The 6,927-nt window shown below is 35.7% G+C and overlaps 1 pseudogene; it reads right to left on the bottom strand.

Annotated features, from left to right (window-relative positions):
* Window positions 1-6,548: 6,548 nt before the first annotated feature.
* LOC122673646 lies at window positions 6,549-6,647 on the bottom strand (annotated as a pseudogene).
* Between the last annotated feature and the right edge of the window lie 280 nt (window positions 6,648-6,927).

The following is a 6,927-nucleotide window of genomic DNA, read 5'->3' as shown; positions in this document are numbered from 1 at the left end:
AGGGGTGGGGTCGCACAGAGTCAGACATGACTGAAGTGACTTAGCAGCAGCAGTATATGTTTATACCCAGAAACCACTACATATCCTCTGGGGCAACATTTACTATCCTGATTGCAGATAAAAATGGACCCTAAGCAGGGCTGGTTACAGTGATGTGAGTGAGGTGGGTAGGAAGTTACCTCAGGAACATTTAAGAATGTACCCCACAACTCAGTAATCAAGATGAATATTATCTAATGCATATTTCTAAATGAAAATTAATGCAAATGATTAATGAACAAAATATCAACATTTTAGATTCAGGCAAGATCTGCAACTATAACTTGATAAACCGTATTTGAGCCTGAGGCAAATGGAACATTCAATGATATTGCATTAAAATATCTTACATCGATTACTGAGTATTTTTGTTTCTTCTTTAAATTTTATGCCTAAGGCGATTACCTCACTCTCTTCGTATTAGTATTGCTGAATCTAAATTCTTATTCTCCAGGCAAACTTTGTATATCGAAGCCATGAAGTAGCAAAATTAATCTTGTTACTCAGCCAGAATTTTATACTTTTGATTCTCTTCTAGCAACTGAAATTGTTGAATATTTATAATTTTGTTTTAGAAATATATTTTATTAATGTTAGTAGGAAGTTCAATAAGACAACAGGGCCAGGAACTTAGTTATAAGAAATTCTCTCAAGAGTGTGACTCTATGAAAGGACAAACAAACTGGTATGGTATCTGAGAAAGTTGTAAATGGTCTCAAGAAGCAGGCAGTAAACAGAATCTGGAGGCACTAGGCTAGAGGATGAATTAAGGAGAAAAACACCAGAATCTGAAGTATTTCTTCTCCCACCATGTCTTGTGACCTTTTGATCTATGTCTTGGTCTCTGGCTTTGTCTCCGTGTTTATCTTTCTCTCACTCTCTCTCTCTCACACACATACATAAATGTACCCAGAACACAGAGCGGTTACATAATAAAAAATGTTGAAAGAATATGACAAGCCACATCTGATAATCACCAAAACAGGTAAATGATCTGAGAGACCAGACAGAGAAACTTTCCTGAAAAAAATGTTTATTGATCCATCTACACATCCATTTCTTCTACAAACATAAATTCACATTTGTACAAGGGTCTTAGGAAGCATCACTATGAACAAAGCTAGTGGAGGTGATGGAATTCCAGTTGAGCTATTTTAAATCCAGAAGATGATACTGTGAAAGTGCTGCACTCAGTATGCCAGCAAATTTGGAAAACTCAGCAGTGGACACAGGACTGGAAAGGTCAGGTTTCACTCCAATCCCAAAGAAAGGCAATGCCAAAGAATGCTCAAACTACCACACAACTGTACTCATCTCACATGCTAGTAAAGTAATGCTCAAAATTCTCCAAGCCAGGCTTAAACAGTAAGTGAACTGTGAACTTCCAGATGTTCAAGCTGGATTTAGAAAACTCAGAGGAACCAGAGATCAAATTGCCAACATCCACTGGATCATCAGAAAAGCAAGAGAGTTCCAGAAAAACATCTACTTCTGCTTTATTGACTATGACAAAGCCTTTGACTGTGTGGATTATAATAAACAGTGGAACATTCTGAAAGAGATGGGATACCAGGCCACCTGACCTGCCTCTTGAGAAACCTATGTGCAGGTCAGGAAGCAACAGTTAGAAATGGATGTGGAACAACAGACTGGTTTCAAATAGGAAAAAGAGTATGTCAAGGCTGTATATTATCACCCTGCTTATTTAACTTATATGCAGAGTATATCATGAGAAATGCTGGGCTGGATGAAGCACAAGTTAGAATCCAGATTGCCGGGAGAAATATCAATAACCTCAGATATGCAGATGACACCATCCTTATGGCAGAAAGTGAAGAAGAACTAAAGAACCGCTTGATAAAAGTGAAAAAGTTGCCTTAAAGCTCAACATTCAGAAAACTAAGATCATGGCATCTGGTCCCATCACTTCAAGGGAAATAGATGGGGAAACAGTGTAAACAGTGGCAGACTTTATATTTGGGGGCTCCAAGATCACTACAGATGGTGACTGCAGCCATGTCTTTAAAAGACATTTACTCCTTGGAAGAAAGGTTATGACCAACCTAGACAACGTATTAAAAAGCAGAGACATTACTTTGTCAACAAAGTTCTGTCTAGTCAAGGCTATGGTTTTTCCAGTAGTCATGTATGGATGTGAGAGTTAGACTATAAACAAAGCTGAGCACTGAAGAATTGTTGCTTTTGAACTGTGGTGTTGGAGAGGACTCTTGAAAGTCCCTTGGACTGCACGGAGGTCCAACAGTGCATCTTAAAGGAAATCAGTTCTGAATATTCCTTGGAAGGACTGATGCTGAAGCTGAAACTCCAATACTTAGGCCACCTGATGTGAAGAGCTGACTTATTTGAAAAGACCCTGATGCTGGGCAAGATTGAGGGCAGGAGGAGAAGGGGAAGACAGAGGATGAGATGGTTGGATGGCATCACTGAGTCAATGGACATGAGTTTGAGTAAACTCCGGGAGTTGGCAATGGACAAGGAGGCCTGGTCTGCTGCAGTCCATGGGGTTGCAAAGAGTCAGACACGACTGAGCGACTGAACTCACTGACAAGGCATACTCTGTAGCCATGAAAAATCAAGCAACATGTGAGAAGAAATTAATGTAGTTAAATGTAACATCTGAGGCCACATGGACAAAATATGAATGATATACTATATTGAAAGATGTAGAGAAAAACAGAATAACTGATGTTACTTTGGAAAATAGTGTTCTGCCTGGATACCAAAAGACTAAAGACAACAATAACTATGCACAAATATTGTACAATAATAAATTTGTTTCTCAGAGGTCATCAATTCTGAAATTCTGTATGCTAGCATAGTACAAATAAGTAAATGCTTTGTGAATAATTAGAAGCAGATTTTTCACTTTGTTAGGATGAACTCTGTGGTGTTTGATGAAAATTAAACATATTCTGTCTAATGGTATGTGTAGGTATGGACAAAAATATATCTATCCATCCATCCATATACAGAAAATATATTTATATTTTCTAAGCTCTATCCATTCAGAAGGCCTGGAAACAAGGGCACTTTGTTAGGCGTGTTTCTAAATACAAGGTATCAGTTTATAAATATCATTGTTGAATAAGAGGAACAGGCCTTTTTCAAGAAATTATTGATTCCAGAGGCCAGAACGGCAGCATAGGAAATAGAAGTGCATCTGGAGCGTTGTTTGCTGCCAGAAAGTAAGAAAGTGCTCACAGGAAGAGCGGTACATATCAAAAGATTACAGGAAGCACTTTGAAATAGTTCTTCATGGTTAAAGCTAGAACATTTTGAAGAATACAATAATAATTTAGTATCAAAAAGCAGATAATAAAATAAATGTCCATGTGCACTTAATAATATAAACTGAAAGTTGAACACATAAGTAAGTGAAAGAGAAGGGGTATCTCTCCTTTACTTAATGACTATAATATAGAAAGAATAGAGAAAAGTAGGCTAGAGGAAAAGAACATGACAGGAATTGTTGTAGGCAGGATCCATCAATAGATATGAAAACTGGTGGACCAAATTTTGAAACTGAACAGGATATTTGTTTTGTCTTCAAATAATATATCCTAATATATTTATTAATTAAGAGAAAAAAAACGAGTAACTTTATAATGGAGAAACCCAGCAGATACTATCTTTACGAAGTAATTAAAGTTAACACCCTCAGTAATATCATATAGTGGTATCTTCTTTCCCCTATAAGGATATGCTGAGAAGAAAGCAGCATTGCCTCTGTGGTATCCTTGCTGCAAGAAGCACAGCATTAGCCTAATAATAAGAAAATGTCAGACAATCTAAAACTCAGGGACATTTTACAATATAATTGACTGGTCCTCTTCAAAATCATGTAGGCCATGAAAGATAAGAAAATACTGAATAACAGTTACTTATGGGGAAGATTAGGAAATATATTTTTATCTTCAAAATTGTCTTATAACTTTAATGTTTAAATTATCAAATAAAATGATTATAGATTAAATTCAGAGATAGAAAAACATGACAGTGTTAAACTAAGGGAAACGAAATGAATTTATAAAAACAGGAAAGGTTCAATTTACAAATTTGAATGTAGAAATAGTAAAATTAATAATAACAACCAATAGTTTGTGCTTAAACATGCAATTACATGACTAACTTAACTGAAAAACCAACCATTTTAAAACTGGACAGGGTGATTGTAAAAGTCATTTGGAAATAGGTAGAAAAACTCTAAAAAGACTCTTAGGAGTGGATGAGCTTGATCATATATTAACAAGTAATAGAATGTTTCAGTAGAATAATAGAATGTTCTAAGTATTTTAAACTTGGTCTTGTATTAAAAAATGTTTACTGAAATAAATAGAAATTCCAGTGATATAGTTTCTATATTTTTATTCTATCTTTTATTATATACCACTTATTTTATTTTACAGTAGGTCTTTGTTGGTTATCTATTTTAAATATAGCAGTGTGTGCATATCAATGTCAGACTCCTTATCTATTCTTCCCCCCACCCTCCCCAACTGGTAACCACACATTTCATTCTCTAAGTCTGTGAGTCTGTTTTTGTTTTACAAATAATTTCATTTCTGTAATTCTTAAAATATTTTACATATAAGTGATAGCAGTGAAAATTTGTCTTTGTCTGACTTACATCATTTTGTATGATACTCCCCAGGTCCATCCATATTTCTGCAAATGGCATTATTTCATATTATTGCATTCTTTTTAATGGCTGAGTAATATTCCGTTGTTCTTCTTTACCATTCATGTATCAGTGGACATTTAGGATATTTCCATGTCTTGATTATTGTAAGCAGTGCTTCTGTGAACATTGGGGTGCATGTATATTTTAAAATTATGGTTTTCTCTGGATATATGTCCAGGAGTGGGATTATTGAATCATACGGTTTCTCTCTTTTTAATTTTTTAAGGAATCTCCATATTGTTCTCCATAGTGGCTTACATTTGAGGGATGAAGCTTATTTTATTTGACACTTTCATTTATAACTGTACATGTAAGATTTAAAATTGTGTAATAGAAATGGGCAATGAGTTAAGAGTTTAAAAATGTGAATACTAAACCAGCCTCTAATATTTATTACTTATGTGGTCATTGGCAAGTCACTTATGTATTTTGAGTGTGAATTGTCTGTCTCATGTCTCATGCCTTTATATCACACAGAATTTATTGTGGAGTCATATGCAATAAAATTGCTTGAAATGTGATTACAGGCTCTGTTAGCCCCAAAGCCTCTGTGCTTTCCACTGGGCTGCAGACTCTTTGTGGGTATTAACCTATGTATAAAGTTAATACTAATGAGGCTATCTAGTGATACATCCACAATCCTTGTTTTACCTAACCAAACTGGGGTTTGATTACCCACGCACAGTATAAAGCCAATCGACTGACACTGGGTTGTCCTGAAGCAAAGTGCAGCATTAATTGCAGGGCACCAAGGAGTCCAAGTGGCTGGTGTTTAAAAGGCCCAAACTCCCTGATTACTTTCAGGAAAGGTCTTTAAAGACAGGGTGTCAGATGGGGAGGAGAGTTACAGGGTGCAAGAAATCAACATCGTCAACCTTCTGATTCCAACTTATCTGGGGTCTGCATACTTGTGGGCAGCTATAGTTAACTTCTTCCATCTGGGGAGGGTTTCAGTATCTGTGAAACAGCTCAAAGGCTATCTTTCATCATATCATCTATAGGCCCTGAGGAAGGTCTAAAGGTCTTTGACTTTGTTTAATGGCTAAACTATTACTATTTTGTCTTCTTTGACTGTTTTCCTTTTTTTTTGAAATTTTCTTATTTCTCTGATTATATTTACTTCTTGGAACCTGGGGAAGGCCTAAGAGTCTTAAGTTTCTCAGCAGATAAGAGGCAGGTGGAAGACATAGGATGAGAGGGGATATGGTGGGGGTATTGTTTCTGGGAAGGCTCCATAAGGTCCCGCATAATGGCACTTGTATATGAAAACCTTTTTGACTTGGAAACTCTTTCTGCTCTCCAGTATTTAAAAGACAGTCTTTGTGCAATGAAAATTATTAATCCTGAATCATTAACCCACAACGTGTTTTCCTGTCTCTTTGGAGGTTTCCCTAGTTTTCAGCATAGAAAGATTCCGGAAGCTGGATTCATTGGTTTTATTTCTCCATAAGCATGTGTTTGTTTAGGCATTTGAGTTTTCCAACAATATGATGCATGTAGCCTATTTAGTTTTTGAAGGTGCTATTTTGCAGATTAGAGGAGATCAGAGACTTCTCAGAGCATGAAAAAAATAGTGGAATTAATGAATTTTGCAGTAGTTAGACTGCACATATTTCACATTAGATGAATTATATTATTTGGTTACTTCAGTCACTCAACTTGTCAATTCATTGCATCAGTCATTATGTTCACTCTCCTGATTGACTAGGGTGCATAGGCAAATGGTCAAACTGTGAGGTGTAAGCAATGTTTTTTTCCTAAAATTACAATTACAAATATTCCTGAAATTATAAAGCTTTTTTAATAAAAAAAAATGGAATGGTTCACAAACTGGCATATGCAGGAGTCATGTTAATTTTTTTCTGTATTGTTGCAATTTTAGCACATATGCTGCCAAAGCGAGCACTCGAGTGTTTTCTTTTTATGAAGAATCTGTATGTGGCCATCCTATGGAAAAATGTCATAATGTCCCATTGATGATGCAACTTTCCATGCACTGTCCCATTCACCTAAGAGAGCCAATTTATAGTATTGAGTGGATTTGAGTAATTAAGTAATTTTTAGATTTTATAATAAAATTTGAACTCTAAAGCTTCTCTCATAGCCATATGTTTTTCTTTTTCATGTATTCAGTAAGCTCAAGGAAAATAAGTGCATTTTAGATAGGATAATGATAAATTCCAAAC

Source organism: Cervus elaphus, chromosome 17, assembly GCF_910594005.1.
Source record: "Cervus elaphus chromosome 17, mCerEla1.1, whole genome shotgun sequence".
NCBI classification, from domain to species: Eukaryota; Metazoa; Chordata; class Mammalia; order Artiodactyla; family Cervidae; genus Cervus; species Cervus elaphus.
This window is presented reverse-complemented; position numbering and strand designations above follow the sequence as displayed.